Source organism: Hippopotamus amphibius, chromosome 3 (genome assembly GCF_030028045.1).
Source record: "Hippopotamus amphibius kiboko isolate mHipAmp2 chromosome 3, mHipAmp2.hap2, whole genome shotgun sequence".
Taxonomy (NCBI): domain Eukaryota; kingdom Metazoa; phylum Chordata; class Mammalia; order Artiodactyla; family Hippopotamidae; genus Hippopotamus; species Hippopotamus amphibius.
Window position 1 is genome coordinate 3,204,837 of NC_080188.1, and position 22,678 is coordinate 3,227,514.

Below are 22,678 nucleotides of genomic sequence, written 5' to 3' on the forward strand. Positions count from 1 at the left end.
AGTTAGGTGTACATTCCTGAGGTCTTTTATCTGTTGTAGCTTTGTCTTTTTCTTTTTCTTTTCATTACATCAGGTATGTTGCCCTGTAAATTGTGGTAGTGGTACCAGGAATAAAAAATGAAGGAATTTTTAACTTTTCAAAAAAAGAAAAAAATGACTAATATTCTAGTCCAAACTAGAAATAAATGTTTATGAGCTTTTTCGAGGAGTATACATTTTGCATGATAGAAGAAATCACAAGGGATTTGACAACAGAAAGAGTAAAATTTCCTCATACAAAGAAAATTGTTACCTAAACAAAAGTATGATGAAAGAAGATATTAACTTCTAATATGGCAGGAGTTAATATCTGAATTGTATAAGAGGTACATAGAATTTGATAAGGAAAAGCTTTGGTAATGGCTATAACATTGCTGGAGATTTGAGAGGTGTGAAGGAAAGCTCAATTGGAAGCATACTGCAAGAGAAGAGGAAAAGAAAGCCAGAGTAAACACATTCTTAATAAGAATAGCTAACTGGGCTTCACATTGGCTCCGATGAGCCGCACCTTCTGATATTCACAACTTTGTGAGAAGTGTTCCACACTGACATATAACCAACAGGTTATCACATAAATGACATTGTCTGACTTCCAAGGCTAGGTTATAAAAGACATTGTGGCTTCTGCCTTGACCTTGTGTGATCACTTGCTCTGGAAGAAACCAGCTGCCATGCTGTGAGAAAACTCAAGCAGTCCCACGGAAAGCTCCATGTGGAGAAGAACTGAAGCTTCCTGCCAACAGCCAGCATCACTTTACTCACTGTACAAAAGTGGGACACAGAGGATAAGGACTCGCCCAGGTTAACACAACTAGCAAGTGTAGGAAGTGCCAGATCTAGAATTAGAAACCCAGAGTCCGTGTCCGTATCCACTAGATGATACTGCCTCTTGATAGAAGAAACAGGATGGAAAAGGACGGCAATTGTATGAAACGTAAAAATAATAACAAAAAAGAATGTTGAAATTCAGAAACCGATTTGATATGGGGGCATTAGGAAGGGCAGGGGGGATTAAAAATGGATCTACTTTTTCAAATATGCCTCATAGGGGGCATAGTAGGGTTGTTAATTAAGATGGGTGTCAGACACCAGCAACTAAGGTGGTTGTGTGTGGTCACGAATGTGTGTGTGTGTGTGATCACTCACAGAGTAAAGTCTAGGAGTAAAGTAGATACATAGAGAATGTAATGAGGGAACTAGTTTGGGAAATCCCTGATTTGAGCTTTCCCAGGCAAGGAAAATTCCAAAGAGCTTTCGTTCCACTAACATGATTAAAAGATGGCTTCTCTCAAATGAAAGTGTTTATACTACCCTCTTTCTGGAGATTAGAAATTTCCTCACTCCACTTCTTTTTGACCATATTTTATCTCTATCAATCAGTCTAAGTGTGGACAAAATCTAAAATTAAAAAAAAAAACTGACTCTTTAAAAAGAAGTATCAATTAAGTAGAATCCAATCAAATTAGGTCAGAGAAATAAAAATATAATTCGATTGGTTGCTTTGCAATAACTGGAATAGAAAAAACTACTCTGAGTGTATACCCTGTACTTCATTAGTGCGTGATAAAACATATTCTAGTTTCAGAATTAAGGTTTTCTCCATTTTTCTCTCATGGCTAATAACCACTAAGAGAAATATTAGTTTTTTTTTATTTTTTGTTTTTTTTTCCACAAATGTATGTGACTTTATTTCATTTTAATATGTCAGTTACGTTAATAAATAAGATTCTCTCTATGGAGAGGTCTGAAAAGGTAGATGTCACAGGTGTTATTTTTGAAGAGTTCTGTATATATTCATAGCTGCTTAGTTGTAATGCACTGCTGCAGGTAATAGCCAAGAAAATCCAGCATAGATGCTGCAACAAAAATTCCCGAGAAACCAGCAAAAGTGAAACTGGACAAATTCTAATACATGATGTATACACTACAATATCCTATTGTACGTGCTTGCAGATCTGAATATATCACTCAGCTTATCTTTGTGTTTCACTAAAACAAAGTTAAACACTCACAGAATCTCTGTGGAGATTTACATTCACCATACACAAAAATGTTCAAGGGAAGCTTGAACAGAACAACACACAATTCTTCCAAGAAAACAAATAGCATATCTTAAAAAGTTAAATGCGACTTAACATATGACCATATGACTCAACAACTTCACTCCTAGGTGTCTTTTCTCCAAAGAGCTGAAAACACATGCCCACACCAAGACTCGATGCAAATATTCATAGCAGCTTTTTCTAAGTGGCCAAAAAGTGGAAACAACCCAAATGCCCATTAACGGGTGAGTAGATAAATAAGATGCCTTATACCTACACAAGGAAATATTATTCAGCAATAAAAAGAGCACAATCTTGATACATACTACAGTATGAACGAACCTAGAAACATTGAAAAGAAGCCAGACACCAAAGACCACATATTTATATGATTCCATTTATGTGAAATGTCCAAAAAAAAAAAAAAAGAGCAAATAAATAGAGACAGAAAGTAGATTCATGGTTGCTTAGAGCTGGGGAGGGTGGAGGAATAGGCAATAACTAAATACACATGAGGTTTCTTTTGCAGATGAATGTTCTGCTATTAGTCTGCAGTGACAGCTACATAAATACAATAAAACCCATTGAATTATACACTTAAACATGTGAATTTTAGGGTATATAAATTACATCTCAGTAAAGCTATTAAAAACATAGTATAAACATAAAACTAACATCACTATGGTTATTGAAATTCTGTAGTCTACATATGGCTCTGATCACAGAGGTGGCTTAAACACAGAAACTGTGGTTTACGTTTATGCTGACCTTTAAGTGATTGAAGTTTGTTCCTCTTTAAAGATGTTTGGTAAAAGAAGATGTATAGAAAGCCAAGGGAAGCAGAAAGATGGGGGCACAAAAGAAGGCCAGGTGTACCTAAATCACAAGAATGAGCCTTAGTGACTGCTTGGGTAGACACTGCCTTTATATACTCTCATGGATAGCAATGAGAAAATCTCTTTAGGAGGGAGGTTGACACAGGATAATGTAATACCATATAGGGTTTTTTAATCTTTTTATTTTTTTTTATTTTTTGGGGGGTACACCAGGTTTAATCATCAGTTTTTATACACATATCCCCGTATTCCCTCCCTTCCTTGACTCCCCTCCCCTCGAGTCCCCCCCACCCTCCCTGCCCCAGTGCTCTAAGGCATCTTCCATCCTCAAGTTGGACTCCCTTTGTTATACAACAACTTCCCACTATTTTACAGTTGGTAGTATATATATGTCTGTAAACCATATAGGGTTTTGATGTTTGTTTTTTAAAACTAATGTGTGTAGCATTTGTAAGATATTAGAAAGAAATTTTTACCTGTATGTCATTGCTTTATACGCTGCATTTGCTGAGACAGAAATTTGAGTCAGATCTGCTGATTGACCCATAGTAGACATTCAATAAATATTTGTTATATAGAGCAACTATTGTACTTTCTATACATTGAAATATTAAATGCCCATGATATATTATCATTCAAGGGCAATGGGGCATGGATTCAAGAGAAAATCTGGAGGAAAAGCAGGTTTGGAGTATGGCGCAGGAGATAATGAAGTTGGTCTTGGACACGCTAAGTTTAAGAGGACCTCACCCCGTGGAACTGGAGTTGTCCAGCCTGCATTGCAATGCAGGATTCTGGACTGCAAATACAAATTTGGAAGTTTTCAGTGTAGTTTAACTCATGGGTATCTGTGACTTACAAATCAATAGCAAATCCATTTCTTTTCAGGGATACACAAAATATTCCCAAGTAGTTAGTTCCGTTTTTGGCTCTGATTTTAAATCTGAATAAAAGCCTACCAAAATCTTCAAACATAATGCACTTTCTTTGAGAACAACTGTAGCTGTAAACAAAGCTGCCTTTGTTGGCTCAGAGAATATTTGCTATTCTCTCCAATTACTTTCAACCGTGCGAAAGCCGCTCTGAGACAGAGCCTCACCCTGCAGTTATAAATTTCTCCTTCTAAACTCACTTGCTTACCTTTCCACAATATACTCCTTTTAAGACACTCACAATCTGAAAAATATAAGTTAATCCACAGATGAACTAGTAGTATAACTATTTTTCTTTATTAAATTTTTATTTTTATTCAATGTAAGTTCACTCATTCTTGTTGTATAGCATTTGAATATTCATTTTATTTGTAGGGATCTTAAAATATTATCAAACAGGGGTAGACAGATTATGAGAGGACAAAACCATGATTCGGAGTCAAGTGGACTTTGACTTAAGTAATAGCTTTTCCATATACTAGCTTTATGATTTTGAGTAAATTACAAAATTTCTCTGAGATTCAGTGTCTTCATCCATAACATTTAAATATATTTATGTCCCCAGTAGGGTTTTGGTGAAAGCTGCATAAGATAATATATATAAATCCTAGTAAATTGGTTGCTGACTTTATCCTTAGTAAATGGTAGGCAGGATAATTAGGTGGATTTCTTTTAATTATACCATTGTTTTCCACATCTAATGAGGTCTTAAATCAGATAAGACATTATTCAGATGTATTTCCCACAAAATGTCAATGTAGCCAAGTTTTGGAGCAGCTTGAAATGTGTTTTTTTTTTTTCCTACTGTCCTCTGTGTTATTTCGCTCTAGTCTTCCCTTCTTTTGATCTTAGCTGCTTTTAGAAACGCACTGCTTACTTACTTGAAACTACTCTTTTTTGAAGTAAGCAAGAATTTAATTTTTTAAGAAAATATATAAGGAAAACAGATTATATTACTAATAGCTATGTATTGTTATTTAAAATACACAAATTCATCATTTATAGAAAACAGCAAACATTCTTGAACCTAATGAGGTCTTCCAGCTGTAGTTCCAGCTCTACTGATAACTATGTAGTTTGAGGTCATTTGGGTTTTATTTTTTGAGTTTCATAATGACATTTTATTTTTTAAGCTCTTTTTGGAGTATAATTGCTTTACACTTTGTTGTGCCAGTTTCTGCTGTACAACAAAGTGAATCAGCTGTATGTATACATATATCCCTATATCCCCACCCTCCCGCAACTCCCTCCCACCCTCCCTATCCCGCCCCTCTAAGTCTTCACCCATCATCCAGTTGACCTCCCTTTTTTATGCAGCAGCTTCCCACCAGCTATCTATGTTACACTTGGTGTTGTATATAGAGACCCACTTGAGGACACGGGTGGGGGGAGAAGGGGAAGCTGGGATGAAGTGAGAGAGTAGCATAAAGACTTTTTAATGGCTTTTTAAAATTGAAATATAGTTGATTTACAATGTTTCAGGTGCACAACAAAGTGATTCAGTTTTATATACGTATATATATACATATATACAAACACACATATATATGTATATATATGTTCTTTTTCAGATTCTTTTCCATTATAGGTTATCACAAGATATTGAATATACTTCCCTGTGCTATACAGTAGGTCCTTGTTGTTTCCCTATTTTATATATAATAATGTGTATTGGTGAATCCCAAATTCCCAACTTATCCCTCCCTCCCCTTTCCCCTTTAACCATAAGTTTGTTTTCTATGTCTGCGGATCTGTGTTCTGTAAATAAGTTCATTTATAGCCTTTTTTTCCCAGCTCTTTATTGGAGTATAATTGCTTTACTTTGTTGTGCCGGTTTCTGCTGTACAACAAAGTGAATCAGCTGTATGTATACATATCTCCCCATATCCCCCCCCTTGAGCCTCCCTCCCACCCTCCCTGTCCCACCACTCTAGGTTATCACCAAGCGTCGAGTTAATCTATAGACTTTTTAAAATATTGCACATATCAATGCTATCATATGATATTTGTCTGACTTACTTCACTTAGTATGATAAGCTCTAGGTTCATTCATGTTGCTGCAAGTGGTATACATATTATTTCATTTTTTATGGCTGAATAATATCCCAAATATATATACTCACATCTTCTTTATTCATCCATCTCTCGATGGACACTTTGGTTGCGTCCATGTCTTGGCTATTGTAAATAGTGCTGCTACGAACATTGGGGTGCATGTATCTTTTTTGAATTAGAGTTTTTGTCTTTTCCTGATATATGCCCAGGAGTGAGATTGCTGGGTCATATGCTGACTTTATTTTTAATGTTTTAAGGACCCTCCATACTGTTCTCCATAGTGGCTGCACAAACTTACATCCCCACCAACACTGTGGAGAGTTTCCTTGTCTCCACACTCTCTCCAGCATGTATTATTTGTATGATGGCCATTCTGAAGAGTGTGAGGTGATACCTCACTGTAATTTTGATCTGTATTTCTCTAATAATTAACATTGGGGTCAAATATTGAATCACACACACACACACACACACATATCACATCTTCTTTACCCATTCATCCATCGATGGACATACAGGTTATTTCCATATCTTGGCTACAGTAAAGAATGCTGTGCTGAACACAGAGCTGCATATATATTTTCAAACTAGTGATTTTGTACTCTTTTGATACATACACAGTCATAAAAAAAAAGCTGAAATCTTGCCATTTGCAGCAACATGCATGGACCTTGACGGTATTATGGTAAGTGAAATGTCAGAGGGGGAGAGACAAATACTATGTGATTTGATTAATTTGTGGAATATAAAGAGCAAACAAACAAGCAAAACAAACTAAGTGAACAAACCAAAGCAAAGAAAGAGATATGGAGAGCAGAGTAGCGGTTACCAGAGGGGCAGGGGCCGGGGGAGCACACGAACGACATGGTCTGCAAGAGTAGAAATGTAACGTCCTGCACATAACACCTGTATAACGTTACAGATCAATGTCACCTCAACAAAAAAGAAATTAAAAACATGTAATCCTTTGACACCTATCATTTTAGCTCCACCTCCAAAATAATCAGAGTAGAATTTAGGTCTCCAGGAACGTATTGGTTAGTGCTGTTTTTAAATGAGAATTTTAAATTTGCGGCTTTCATTTTGATAATTGTACCAAAAAATGGATGTAACCGTAATCTGCACCATCAGGGTGACCACTTGGATATGGCCATCTGACTTCAATCCTTATGGTCTCCTTGGTAACGCCCCTTCACTTCCTGAGGGCTAGTAAGGAGGGAAAGAACCAGATGTATATAAATGATTCCTCCACAACAAGGAAGCTTAGACATCATCACAGCTCACTGTACCAATGAAAGTTTGGCTGGAGTTTGGGAGGAGAAAAACAATAGAACAATTGAGTTAATACATGACCTATGGCAATAAACATGTCAAACTTGAACTTGTTCTTGGGAGTTAGTACCGTAACCTTCTATCACGTTCATGCCAGTTATTTCATGTTTCTCTGGCCTTGTAATTCTGTTATATCATTTCATTTATAAATGACTTTTAGGCTCTTGGGCTAAGCTCTGCAAACATGAAGAGTTTTGTTTTCTCTCTGTACAAATTTAAATAACATTTTATTAGATATAATTTCATATTTGCCATTCTAGAGAACTTTGTCCTTCAAAAGGAGGTTTGTACTTTACCGAAGTTTGAGAAACATTGAACTAAATTTTTTTCAAGATCCTTTTCACCTCTAAGTAGCAGCTCCCTTTGGGAGAAACGATTTTCTTGCCCTTTCCTAAATAATTCACAAAAGAATCTTAGGAACCGCGTAAGCTTGTTTTCTTGTGACTCCTCCCTCATATCTTGTTGGTGAGACTGTAGATACAAACACTGATGTAAAAATACAGTGCAAATGTTAGAAAAATACAGAAAAATGTTACAAGAGGCTCAGAATATAATTAAGTACATTTATTAATATACTTAATATTGTGAAATGCATTCTAGAAACTTCTGACAACATACACATTCCATGGCCTCACAGCCCTTAGGCTCAACACACTCCCTCCCTTCTCTCTGCTTAGTGGGCTGCATCGTTCAAGAGCGACCTCCTCGGCAAAGGCTTCGCTGTGCCCACCCACTCCATCCACATAGAGCTGAAGATCATTTTCTCTCTGCTCACAGACTTGTACCATTAGAGTAACACCTATCATAACTCCTGACATGTACCCTTTCCATGTCATCTCTGTCACTCTTTCATGAGACTTCACATGGCAAGGGCAGTGTCTTGTAACTTTCTTTCTTCTCATTATCTGACATAATGTTATGCACATAATAATGTCCAATAAGTATTAGTTCACGAAATGAAATACAACCACATCTTAAGAAGTTATTTGCAGCTGCTTCAAATGAAACTTCCCCAATTGAATTGGATGTAACTTAGTCATTTACCCATTGTGGCACCAGGGAATGAGCTCAGACTGTGAGGCCAGATTGACAGATCTGAAATTTAATTCTGTACCTAACACGTTTTAGTTGTGTGACCTGAAGTGAACTGCTTCCTGTTTTGAGTCTCAAGTATGTCATCTCTAAATTGGGAACAGTAATTACATACCTTGCAAGTTTGTTTTAAAGGTTAAAGGGGGTCATTAACGTATTTTAATTTCTTTTCACAATGCACATCATAGGACAAAGTAATCACAATGAAACATTAGTTCTTTGGCCCCTTCTAAAGTGGCATGAGAGATTAAAATAGAAATAAAGTTTCTTATATAAAACAAAGTAAAAACAAACAACAAATCTATCTGTCTATCTCTCCATCCATCTATCTGAAGTTGTGACGAACTGAGATTCATGAGGAAATGAAGCCTGTACTAGAGTTTAAGATACTAGACATCGTTTAGGATGGGAGTGGAGAGGATAAAATGAACTAGGAGAAAAGCAGCTATTGGAGGGATCCTAAGATCAATACCCTTTAAAATCCACCTTGCCCTGACTACCTCTGAATTTTCTACTGATAATACTGAATAGTCATCGTGTTAGAGTTCTAATGCAGAAGCACGGCTGGGTACACTGGTCCACTGCTCCCCTCTTTGCTTGTGGATAAAGTTCGCGGAGATACACAGTGAGCCAGGAATGGGAGGTCCAGACTTCCAGTATCCTCCAAGTAAGGAGAAGCATTTGTGCCACTATAGAAGATGAAGATGGACTGCTTGCCACAAAAAGAAGAAAGGGGAGAAGGTTTTGTTTATAATCAAGAGATCTCCAATTAAGGAATCAGTGTTGAGATTCTCGATATTGACTGTCTGGTGGTGAGTGGTTCCTGGATCTCTGAGGTTAGAATCAGAGGCACCTGAAATTCACCAGGTCTATGTACTTCTCAGTCATCTAGAGACACTGAGACTGCCTACCAGACCCCTAAATGCAACCTGTCGTCTATTTGCCTCAAATTGATTAGGAAAACAGAAAAAGGAAGCGTGATTCCTACTCGTCTGGCCCCTAGGGATTGGTATAAGTGTTCTTTCTCTTCTTTCCTTTTATTCTAACAGCTGTGGAAGAAAAACAGAATCTCATCCCACTGATATTAAAATAGCCAATCTGCTACCATTTTTAAGATCTGCTTGTGTTTGGTTTTTAATGTTTCCCTGATTGTAAACCCTTCTATACTTTATGCTATTCTATAAGTGTTATCAATACTTAAAAAACATAAAAATAAGATTCTTGACATGCTTGACAATATCTCTTCCACTGAGTCCAAATTCAAGGGAAATGAATATCTGATGATATACAAAGGAGCTGCAAAGGATGATGGAAAATGAGGCTTGCTGACCACACGGGGATGAGAAGCTTTGCAGGTGGCAACAGCACAATCTAGTTCTAAGTAGGACGCTCAAGGAACCAGTTCTTTCAGCACCAGTGACAAAGAAAATCTCATCAAGTTGGATTTCACACAGACACGGGGCTGTAATTCCGCTGAGGCAAACAGCAGGGAAGTCATTTCCTTGCCTACTTCAACTGACGAAATGATTCCTCTTTTCTTGTTTACGGTTTGACTTTTCTCTTTTGCTTTTGAAGTCTGAATGAAACACAGAGATTGTATCTATCTGAAGACAGGGAAAGATGTTCTCAGTGGAAGAGCCTGGAAGAAACACTTCAGTTAGCTTCTCTGGGGCCTAATCTAGACTGAAAGATCTCAGTTCACAATCTGCTCTACTGTTGGGGGAGTGATTGCTCAGCATGTCTTCTTAAGTACCGAAAACCACTGCACAGCTCCAGCCCATGTGCTCGCACATGGAACTGTCCTGGGGTCAAAGTCAAGCATGTGTAAGACGTGAGAATTTTCACCAATGCTCAATATTTAGACAAGTAACATCAGAATCAGTGGTTGAATTTTTTTTAAAATAAAAAAGGGACAGAAACTAATACACAAAGTGACATCCTAAACCTTAACTGACTTTCCAGCTTTACAACTCACCCAATCAAATCAACCTCATTTTAAGAACCATTCTTATATGATTATTTCCCTATTCTGAAATCTTAGATGATTTCAAGATTCTAATCCTCAGGTCTTTTTGTTTTGTTTTTGTTTTGTTTTGTTTTTAGTTTAGTACTGGTAGATTTTTCTCATCAGAACCTCTTAAGCTAGGCTACAACATCTTGGCTTGTTCTTGACTCTACTTTGGTTATCCTAATAATGTTCCTCCTATCTTACCCATCATCCATTTATCCAGTTCAAATAAGAAACAAGGGCGAGCTCAACTCCACAATAATACTTGATCTCTTATCAGAGTTACTGAGTTGGTCAATAATTTGTAGTTTCCTCGGCTTTATCCCAGTTCTACTAAATTAAAATCTGAGGTTTGTCCTAAAAATCTACATTTTTAATAAACTCTGAACTTTTAGATACACTAAAAATCTGAGAAACTCTGCTTGTAACCTCTTTAGAGAATTTGTCTTGTGCTGCTGGCATGTGCCTGACTACTGAGTGTTTGATTAATACTTGTACAAAATGAAATAAAATCACACACTAAGCCATTAAAAAGAAACACATACCAAATATACACATACACACTGTTGTATATAAAATAGGTAAACAACAAGGACCTCCCATATAGCACAGGGAACTATAATCAATATAATCAATACCTTGTAATAACCTATAATATGAAAAACTTTGAAAAAGTATATATACATATACATATACATATATATATATATCACTCTGCTGTGTACTTGAAACTATACTCTAATTGAAAAAAGACCCCCCCACACACACATACACTCACAAGTGTCTGAACCATACTAAGAAAGAGGGGACATTTGACTTAAGTTTAACATTTCATAATTAGTTCATTCCCCCATCAAAAAATCAAAGTTAATCCATTTTGATCTAAGTCTAGAATTGACATTGTTTTCTGCCTTTCTTTTGGCTGGTCACATTGCTCAGGATAAGATGGGGAAGCCAGAGAGTCTGACATGGTCCAGACCCATCTGTAGCCTGTTTCCTATTCCCACTTCACCCTACCAAGTCTATTTCCCATAATCTGTAAAACTACCCTCCCAGCTTCAAAAGATGATAAGGTAATTGGGCAGAAGTGCTGTGTTCAACACATACATCCCTCCTTTGCCTTTGCCAGCACGGAGTCTGCTGTTCTCTGAGCCAACGCAATCAGCCAAAGGACTCATTTTAAATAAACAAGCACAATTCATCTGTGTTTTCTAAGTTGCAAGCAAAAGCACACATTGGGACCAAGATTAACCTGCCGATTGTTAAAGTCTTCATTTCCCCTTCATGTGTGTACACAGCATGCAAATCTATCGTACCACAGACTATTCTGCATTATCCAGGGACCTAAATAAAACAATGTGGCCAAAACATGCATATATTGCTTTTATTGATACTGTCTAGTTCCATGCTCCATTTTTGTTTTTAACTCAATATGTTTTATATTATTGTTATTTATTCTTTTAGTTTGTTTACTTATTTATTTTTCTATTGGCTCTGTTGGGTCTCCGTTGCTGCGTGCGGGCTTTCTCTGGTTGTGGCGAGTGGGGGCTACTCTTCATTGTGGTGCGTGGGCTTCTTATTGTGGTGGCTTCTCTTGTTGTGGAGCAGGGGCTCTAGGCACATGGGTTTCAGTAGTTGTGGTGCGTGGGCTCAATAGTTGTGGCTCGTTGGCTCTAGAGCACAGGCTCAGTAGTTGTGGCACATGTGTTCTGTAGTTGTGGTGCACGGGCTTAGTTCCTCCGTGGCATGTGGGATCTTCCCAGACCAGGGCTCTAACCCATGTCCCCTGCATTGGCGGTGGATTCTTAACCACTGCGCCACCAGAGAAGTCCCTAACTCAATATAGTTTAAAAACAAAAGCAAAAATCTTCACTGTTTTCCCAGTGAGCTAACTACCAGCACTGAAATACCAAATGCAGTAGATTCTAAATTTGAAATCATGACAAAAGTTATCATATACTGAGTGTTTACTATGTCCGCAGATACCAATACTAAATATTTATTAATTGTTACTTTATTAAAAACTCGTAACAGTTCTATGAAATATAGAACCATTAACACTGCCATTTACAGGTTAGGGAAGGTTAAGGAACCTGCCCAAAGTTATACAGCTAGTAAGTCACGGAGACATGAACCAAACACACGTCTCTTTGACGTTAAATTCAGAGCTGTGAAACCCCTGGCAGCACAACAAAGTCATCCCTCCAATCAAGAACCATCAGTGGGGATAAAACTGTAATATGAATCTGAGACAAAAATATTAAAAATAATATGAAATAAGTGTGGTTTTGAACCTTCTAAAATAAAACTAAAACAGAATGTTAGAATAAAAAAAAAAGTCACACATTTATGGTTGGGTGCTTTTATGAGTATGTGATATCTTCAATAATGAAAAGATGTATGAGAGAAGTATATTTTACATCTTCTTTTATATATTCTGCAATAATTAAGTTCACATATGCAACCGAAATAAAAATTTCATTAAATAATTTTTAAAAAAATCATCAATGACTTCATGGCCTATATGGGGGAACAAAAAGCCTCTAAGATTTACAGTGATCTGGCTGATTCCTGTTTATTTAATCCTTATTTTCAGCAGTCTGCCACAGGCGTCCCCCACACTGCCAGGCAATTGTCCTTAAAGTACCTGCCATGGCTCAGTGTACTTCTGTCACCTTCCTTCACATGGTTTCCCCCAGAGTGCTCTTCTGAAATGCATTTCCTGCCTCTCTTCCCATAATCTCTCTGTTACTCCGTCTGCACGTTACCTTCCTAGTCATATCTCTAACCACACACAGTTTAATACAGTTTCAATCAGAGTTAACATTCATGCTTTAGCTCCTATAGGTAATAGTTGCATGTAGCTTGCATTCATATTTTATCTAAAATAAACTCTTATCCATTGAAATCAGGGTCTGTGGAGTCACAATTTGTCTTTTTTATCTGAAAACAGAATGTTAACCTCATAGAAAGCTCTGAATAAATTCTTATTGTTTAAGTGAACAAATGAGAACTAATTTTAAACATATAGGTTATATATGTTTATATAAACTGTGTATACATGAATTTTCTAGAAATTTTATATTGGTTTAAGTCACTTCAAAATAGTAGGAAAGGGATTGAGCACATATTTTTTCTATACTTATTAAGATATTCGACAGTTCAGCTTCAGTAGGAGTTTAATTATAAAATGAAAGTAAGAAAAGATGAAAAAAATCTAATCCAAAAGATTTCTGCACTATGCTGAAAGACAGATCAATAATAATAAATTGGATTTTTAGCCCTTGGGAGTACATGGGTACCAAAAAGAAAAGCAAACCTTAGTAAAGTTATTCTGGGCTGCCTCTAGAGAGTGGACAAAAGTATTTTACAATCAATGTTATATTCCATTGGAATGAAATCAGATGTATTAGAACCCCAGCAAGATAAATGAATTCTTGCCATTTAATAATAACTCTAACAGATAGAAGCTTTTTAAGGACACACGTGTGACCAAAAGTCTTTGAAGGAGGGTCAATTCAGTTGCTAAAGTCATAAAGTCACTTAGAACCACTGACAAAAAATAACAAGAATTTCCAAAGTTTTGGCCAGGGTCAGGCCTAGGTAAACGATGAAAGAGATGACATTTGGAATACGTCACTTTCCTTTTTACTCTTGTTCCCTGTGCTTTACACCAGACTCATCATGAAGCGAGTGAAGCCAGAGCTTTAGGTCCTCCTCTTTACTCAGGCCCCATGTGATTCTCTACATTTATATACAGCAGGTAAGATATTTAAACCCTTTTTCTTAAGGAGGGCCTTCCAAACTGTTTAAACTTCAGGTCCCACAAAGCGTGGCTAGTCCTTTGCCCATATGCATGCACTCTCTTGGAATCCAAGAAACGTTTAAGATTCCATGTGGCAAAGATTTTCTTTATTCTGGTTGTCTGAGGCTCATTCATTCACCCATTCATCCATGTACCCTCCGAGGAACAGAGACATTCTCCTTGTCTCCTGTCACATGGGGAGGAGGAAGGACATGTGCGGAAACATGGAAATAAGCAAGACAGTCTCTGGCAGTCAGGCTTCAGGTTGTACCGGAACATCTCTAGACTTTGCAGTGCTAGTGACCTAGTCCTGGAACGGGAAAGATTGAAAAGGGAAGCTGTAGGCATCAAGATATTTAATTTCCTCCTTGGCAGGTAGAAATCATTGGTCTCACACCTCTATAAGGACTGTCACTTCCTATCTCTTGTTCTGTGGCTTCTGCCACTAATAACTGAAGATATCACACATTCCTCTGAGTATCTTTTCTTTACCTATCTTCTGCAACTTTGTGGTTCCATCCATTCATCTTACAATTTTTGCGTTTTTGGGTTTACCATTCCCAAGATAAACAAGTGCTGGTTCTAAGTGATGTCATTCCTAGTGGGTCAAAACTCTCTGAGTAAATCAACTGGAAGATCATTTTCTAGCCATAGACTGGCTGCTCACGGATAACATGCCCTGCTCTTGCTGAACAGATATCTGGGCATGAAGACCTATGGACAGAACCAGACTACCTGTGCAGAAAATGTCATTGGCAATGACAACTCCCTTGGCAGGGACTGTGCAAAAAACAAACAGAACAAACAAACAAAAAACTAGATGTAGCAGTATTTGAGCTATTCAATATGGTCTTTCATCCCTACTTACCCAGGAAGCTAGGCACATTAGGAACTTAACCAATTTTGCTTTCCTCTTGTGGAATTTTCCAAAAGCATAATGTGACCCAACATTTAAATCTATCCTCACCTGCCCCATTCATGCCCAACTCACCAAGGACAAAATTTATTTCACAAAATAAAACAGAACTAATTAGTTCTTTTTGGCCTGTTTAAAATAAAGTTTTCAACTCATTTATTAACAAATAAAGCTTTCCTCTTCCTAGTCAGATCATTGGAAGAAGAGACTTGAGATCCAACTAAATTGTTCCTACTTAAATGATACCTTCCATAGATTCATGTCTGTATTTTTCTTTTTTTCATAGCATGTGATTTTATCTTCATAGCCACATAAAATATAATACTGCTCAGTATTATACTTAAATATTTCCTTATATTTTATTAGTTCTGTGTTTCCACTGGGGTTAATGATAATAGAAATAATATCATTATGACTGATTAAAATAATAGTATGTCTATTATACAACTTACTAGGTGTCGGGAACTGTACTAGCATTTTCGTGTATTATCTCCCTTAATCCTCCCTAAAACCTCTGAGGTAGATTGTATTCCCTTCACCATTTTACAGATGAGGAAACTAAGGCTAAGTGATATTAAGCAACTTGCTGAGTTAATAGGTAAAGTTGCTGGGATTTAAATCTGGAAGTCTCATTCTATAGTAGCACTTTCAAATTTGGCTGGACCTGGGATCGCCTGAGGAGCTTTGATTACCCTGGGTCCCTCTCCCAGAGTCTGATTTATTCATCTGACAAGGATTTCTTTTTCATCTCCCTAGGTGATTCTAATATGCGTCCAAGCATGTAACTGCTGCTCTACAGACTAAGTTCTTAGCCATTAGGTTATAAATGAGTTAACAGAAAAGCTAACACATTATCTCCTCATTGTCTATTTTTAAAAATAAATATGAACTGACAGTTCCATTTAAATAAAAACAACAATAACATTTAATTGGCCACTCAGAGAAAATAATGAAATCAATTTTGTCAAAATTGATTTACCCTGACTAGACCACTTGCCAAAGAGTGAATGCTATTTCCCAGAGAGAGGCAGGGAACGGATTCCGTAAATGACCAGCTCAGTCTGACTCACTGTTCCGTGTGGACAGGGACCGCACTGGGGGAGCTACAGAGCGCAGCAAGCAGACTTAAGCTGTTCCAGGTGGCTCGCGGGTCCATTTCCTTGTTTTATGCGCTCCAATCCCCTCACCCTATTATCCTCAACGTGTCGTCCCTGCTTGCTTTGCCTCTGCTGCAGAGTGGGAAGGACAGCGCTTTAAGCAATTAGCAGAGTAGGCAACAGGAGCTGTATTTCCTACTCTGGGGCCAAATCTTTCTATGAGTCACAGTGAACCCAAAGATGTAGATAAAAGAATCTAGACAAGACTATAAATACTAATGAAGCACCGATCTGCTATGTGTTAGTCACTACACTGAGAGTAGAAAATGACTAAGAGAAATGTCCAAAGAGCTAATAACCTTGGAGAGAGGACATGTAGACAAGTGAGGCAGGAAGAGTCGTTTTAAATCGTTTGTTAATATGTCTGTCTGTCTGTCTGTCTTTCAAAGTGTGTGATTCAATCTGATCATGCTAACGTTTGAAAACCACTGCCTTCTTCAACGAGTTCTACCCATTCCTCATAGGGCTGAGAAACTGAATATATAAACAGATAATAGCAAGACCATGGATGACAGTGAAACTCTGACCCACAAAGAATGCAGGCAGTCAAGAACAACCTCTGCAGCAGTCAACCTAGAACAGGCAGGACTTGAACAATGACTGTCAGCTTCCTGACTTTTGTCTCTGCAACTCAGAACCAACCAGAAAAAAAGCTAAGTATGCTTCTCGAACCAGTCGCAGAAGATAAGTTGCTTTTTGTTAGCCCACCTCCAGCTTTTGCATACCAACAACTTCCAACCGGAGCACATCTGAAGTTTCCCCTTTTTCACTATAAAGTATAGAGATTATAGGACTCAGTGTCCTTACGTAAGGGAAAAAAATAAAGTGCGAAGATTAGACAATGTGATTCTAAAAAAAAAAAAAAAAAAAAAGGTTTCCCAATCCTTTGTCTGCCTTAGAGTCACTGCCAAACACAAGTGGTGGTGGTTGACTCTTTTGGTACAGCAAGCTCTGAATAAATAACCTCTATTTGTTCTTATTGAATGGTCTTCCTTTATTTCCATAAAGCAAGGGGAGGGGGGCTGTGTTGGAATTTTGAGCCCACTCTATCCAGACAGGTGAACCCTCTTACGTGTGTTTCCTTGAAATCCCCTTGCCTTCCCGTAAAGATGGTGTTTAAGTAAGAACCTCAGACCTTAGCATCAATCTCAAAAGAGAGATGAACTCATGAATTTTATCACCTTTGTATCTGAGATGAGAAAAATCATACTATCAATGGAATTTACCTGGAAATTACGAGTTGTTTTCTTTTTAACATAAGATGGAATGAGGGTTCAAGATAGAAATCAATTCAGTTAGGGGACAATAAAGTTATACTTTGGCCTAGTTTGCTATTTAAGTGGTGCTAACTCGAGTTGGCTCTCAAAAATTTGGAGGAAAGGACGTATTTGCTCTGATAGAGGTAGAATCTCCACGCCTGATTCGTGGAGGAGGCAGTATCTTGAGCAAGAAAGGTGGGAAGGGTTTTGATACCTGCACCTTTACTCTCCCTCTAAACCCCAGAGCCCTTAGCACAAAAGGCTTGTTGAAATTAACCACGGAAGATAAGATAGGTAATACAGAAGTCGGCACTGTGACCATACCTCGTTCTTTCACTGGCTGAAGAGCTTGTGGGTGGGAAGATGCTGTAATGCATCCCCAGTCATTTCCATACCAACCCACTGACACCAGTTCACTCATATCTTCCTGGATGCGAAGATGAGGTTATTTTGGATTTCCGCAATTATTAAATAGATGTCTGAGTGGTTTAAAAAAGGCATAACCAAACACCTAGAGAAACTATTTCTTAATAAGGCTGAATATTTAATTTAAAAAATGTCTTTTCCTACTACCTAACCTACATTTCTGAAACAGAAACTGGGTCCCTTATTGAATTCACTGTCCCTCTTCATCTCCAAAACTGATGTTAAAGATTTTTTTTTCTTTTTTCTAGAAGAATGCAGCAGAATTAGCACAAGTAATTAGCAGGTTTACTGAGAATTTAGAAACTGAGAGGCAAACGAAATTAAAGTTGGGATAAATTAATTAGGAAAAGGTGCTGGAGTAGTGCGTGCTCGTTAATTAAGTGCTGTTATTCAATGCGGCAGCGCCGACACCCAACGCTTTGTGCGGCTTAGGAACACAGAGGAGGAAAAGGCTGACACCCAAGGGAGCAGAATGGGAAGGTGTTGAGTGGGGAGTGAACTTCCTGGGAGGGGATGAAGAAGCAGTCATCTCCAGGACTGTTCTAGGTTCCAGATCCTGGTCCTGCCTCTCCTTTCAGTGAAAGCACCAACGTGGCCGTGGGACTGGGAGTCTGTCCTGTTTCCAGACTTTGGCAGATCTGAGCTTGGGAGCCTTATATGCCAATATCCAGTGAAAAGAGGTTATCTTAGTCTGCTTGGACTCTAGCACAGACTAGCACAGACTGGGTAGCTATAAACAACAGACACTTATTTCTCACAGTTGTGGAGGCTGGCGATCTGAGACCAGGGTCCTGGCATTGCCGGGCTTCAGTGCAGGCTCTCTGCAGTGCAGGCTCTCTACCTTCTCTGCAGGTTGCAGACTGCCGACTTCTCCCCGTGTCCCCACGGGGTGGAAGGGGCGCGCTCGCTCTCCGGTGCTTCCTTCCTAAGAGCACTAATCCCAGTCGTGAGAGCTCTGCCCTCATTAGCTCATCACCCCCGCCTCCCGACACCACCACCTTGGGCATTAGGTTGTCAATACACGAAGTCTGAGGGCACACAAACGTTTAGACCATAGCAGAGGCCAAAGAGCTCATAAAACACGGGGCCTATTTATTCGTGGGTAGGGCTGCCCTCACGAGTACCACACTCTGGGTGGATGACGCAACTGAAAGTTCTCTCTCCCAGCTCTCCCGGCTGGAAATCTGAGATCCAGGTGCCGGGCAGGGTGGTTTCTTCTGAGGCTTCTCCCCCTGGCGTGTAGATGGCCGTCTTCTCTGTGTCCCTCACGTGGTCTTCCCTCTGTGTGTGTCCTAATCTCCTCACATATGAGGACACTAGTCATATTGGATGAAGGACCACCCCAGTGACATCATTTAACCTTAATTACCTCCTTAAGACTCGACCTTTAAATACAGTCCCCTTCGGAGTTATTGGGGATTAGGCCTCCAATATGTGAATTTGGGGGGCACAGAAGTCAGCCCATTCAGCCTGCTAGAGAATTTTGTAGAGAAGGAAACCATTTATTTAAAAATAACAAACCAGCTTCTCATGAATTCACGTGCCGTCTTATTCTGGAATGGTACATATGTTGTCATAACCCCCACTATCTAGCAAAGCTGGTCAGTGAAGGCGAGAGAAATTACAGTCGCTGAAGCTGTCACAGTCCGTATTCAGCCCCAGATGTCTCCTGCCACAGTGTGCACCCTGTTCCACTCCCATCTTGCCCTGTTCCCCAGGAGATGGAACAGAAATGCAGAGGCAGAAAAGCATTCGTGCGGTGCCTGTGCTCAGAGATTGCATTCTAGTGATTCTTAATGTGTATTTAACACGGATTTTCTTGATGGGTGGACAATTTAAATTGCTTAAATGTTTGAAATCATCTTAGCTTTCCTTTATTTCATTATTTGATGTGGGTGCTGGGTAATCATGAACCCAAGCTTAAAGCACTGTCTTGTTATATAAAAAAAGAATCCTATACCCAAAAATGTAATATTCCTTTTGAAGGTACTTCTCATTTTGAAGGTATTATCGTGTAATGGAATCCGCAAAGAAAGAAAACATGTTTTATTAAAATGCCACCTCTAATTCCAGCTGTGTGACCTTTGGCAAGTGAGTTAACTTCTCTGAATTGCATATTCCTGGTTACTTAAAATGTCATAATGTAAGGGAAGAAGTAAGCGAGGTATGGCATGTAAAACAAAAAGCAACTGCCCAACATATAGCCTTTCTCTTCTCTAGGTTAACTTTGCAAGTGGAAATACGATTTAGTCAGACCTTTCTAATAGAGTGTCATGAAAATAAAAGGTCCTGCAAAAGGGCTCCAAAAGCCTGGATTGGAACCCTAATTTGAGGTCTTTTCCAGAATTATTTTACCTCTTTGAACCTCAGACTTTTCAATATTGAAATGGAGGTGATGGTTGCTGTGATCTGAATGTTTGTGCTCTACCCTCCAAACTCATATGTTAAAATCATAACGTCCAATGTGAGGGTGTATGGAGGTGGGGCCTTTGGGTGGTGCTCAGGCCGTGAGCGTAGAGCTCTCATGAATGGAATTAGTGCACTTGTAAGAGAAGACACCGCAGAGCTCTCCCATGCCCCTTCTGCCATATGAGGACACAGGGAGAAGTTGGGCATCTATGGACCAGGAAGCCAATACTCACCAGACTCCAAATCTACAGGCATCATGATCTTGGACTTCCAGCCTCTAGAACTGTGAGAAATATTTTTTTTTTCTTTATAAATCACCCAGTCTGTGGTATTTTGTTATAGCAGCCAGAATGGACTGAGACAATGGCCAACTTTTAGACTTGACACAATCAATTAAGAGGACAACATGTGCAAAATGCTAAAATAAAGAGTCACTCTGCCTTGTACACGGCAGACACTGAAGCTGAGATAGGAACATCTCCTCTGTCTGGAAGAGTTCCACTTTGGGGAAGAAGCATTAATCTTGACATATTCCAGAGGGCTGGAATGGTTAGGTTTAATTGACTAAACATTTCTCTTGTAGGAATTATTTCTCAGTAAAAACAAAACAAAATTTGTAGCCTAAGGAAAATAGAGAAGTGTGTAATTTTTATAAATCTATATTTTCCTCATTCAGAGTCATCTGATAATTCTGAGCACAATAAGAATGGAAATGGGCAGAACTTCATATTTCCTAAGTTATAATTTTCCAGGTCACCTCTATGCATCTTAAGATAAAGATGCAGGTACTGGGGTACTCAAAATAGAATTATGTGGAAGATGGGGAGGAAGAAGGGAAGCTGGGAAGGGAACACAGGAGAAGAGGGGCACACCATCTTGGTACTTCTTGCTTTATGCTGATTTTGAAACATTGGGATGTCAATTGAGGTTGGGGTTATCTGCCACTGATTCTAGTTTCTACTTCTAAGACTGTAGAGATGGGCAGTTCCTATGAAAGAATTTTCTCTCTGGATTATTTTAAAGCTATGTTGGATACTTACTGTTGACTTTTGTGTAAAATATATTGTCTTTTATTCAATTCCTATTTATTGAATGTCTGCTACATGCCAGGCACTGATCTAAGAACTTGGAAAACAATTTTGAGCAGATAAAGACAAATATCTCTACCTTCACGAAGTTTATAGCTTCAAAATTGTCTCTTTCTAACTGTGTTGAGATTCAACCATTTGTTTTTAATGTTCTGGTAGAGTGTAGCTGTTCTCCATCTTTATGCTCTCAGGACTTCCTTGCACTCTTAAAAATTAAGGACCACAAAGAACTTTTGTTTATGTAGGCTTTATCAGTATTTACTATGCTATAAGTTAAAACTAATGATTTAAAAATATTATTTATTAATTTATAAAAACAAAACTAAACCCGTCACATGCCCCAAATGACATATTTTATGGAAAAGAACTATATTTTCTAAAACAAAGAAATAGTGAGAAGAGTGACATTTGTTTGCATTTTTGCAAATCTCTTTTCTGTCTGGTTTAATAGAATAGCTGGATTTTCACGTCTGCTCCTTCATTTAATTTGTGGTATCAATAGCATGTAGTCTTTGGAAAACTCCTCTGTATTTGAGAGCATGAGAGACAAAAGGCAAATAAGGTTTTATTATTGTTATGAAAATATTTTTAAATTTATGGACCTTTAAGATGATCTCGGGGACGCCTGGAGTGAAATTCAGGGGCTCCACTTTGAAAGCTACTGGTATAGTGGCAAAAGCACACATTTGGAAAAACAGTTCTAATCTGTAATCTTCAGACGTTATTTCACCTCTCTTAGCCTCTGCTTCCTCCATCGAAAACAAGTGGTTTGAACTAAATTATGGCCAGAATCTTTTCCAGCTGTGACATTCCTTGCTGTCTTCCCTCTCTAAGTTGGTCATTTAGTATTTTAATCGAATGGATTTTTTTTCTTCTTCTTTTGATTTCCCCTTATCCCCATCTTTCTGGGCCTGGCACTAACTGAGCTAGAAAAAGGGAGTCTTTGCAACACTCAGAGATGAAAAAGCTACAGAATCTTAGCAAAATAAAGCCCAAGGCCATTCTACGAAGATGTCACCTTGACTGTCAGGCTGGCTTATTATTGTCAACAGGTGTTTGGCCCCAGAATGGACTGGTAAGGACAGCCCTTATTTACATATTTATTTGTCCCTTCCCTTACCAGCATGATCTCATCCACACGGTCTCAATACCTTAGCACTCTCATCTTGGAAAACCCTGATGACTGACATTAGTCGTTTAAGCCAAAGTCTTAAAGCAAGGGGTGAGACTTTGAGATAGTGGAGTCAGAAGTGAAGTACTGATAGTTGAGAGTTATCCAAGG

The 22,678-nt window shown here is 38.4% G+C and overlaps 1 protein-coding gene across 1 annotated transcript in view; it reads right to left on the reverse strand.

Annotated features, from left to right (window-relative positions):
* The window catches only part of KCNIP4 (potassium voltage-gated channel interacting protein 4), a 512,843-nt gene that overhangs the window by 327,958 nt on the left and 162,207 nt on the right, over positions 1-22,678 (reverse strand). The gene's annotated exons all lie outside the window — the stretch shown is intronic.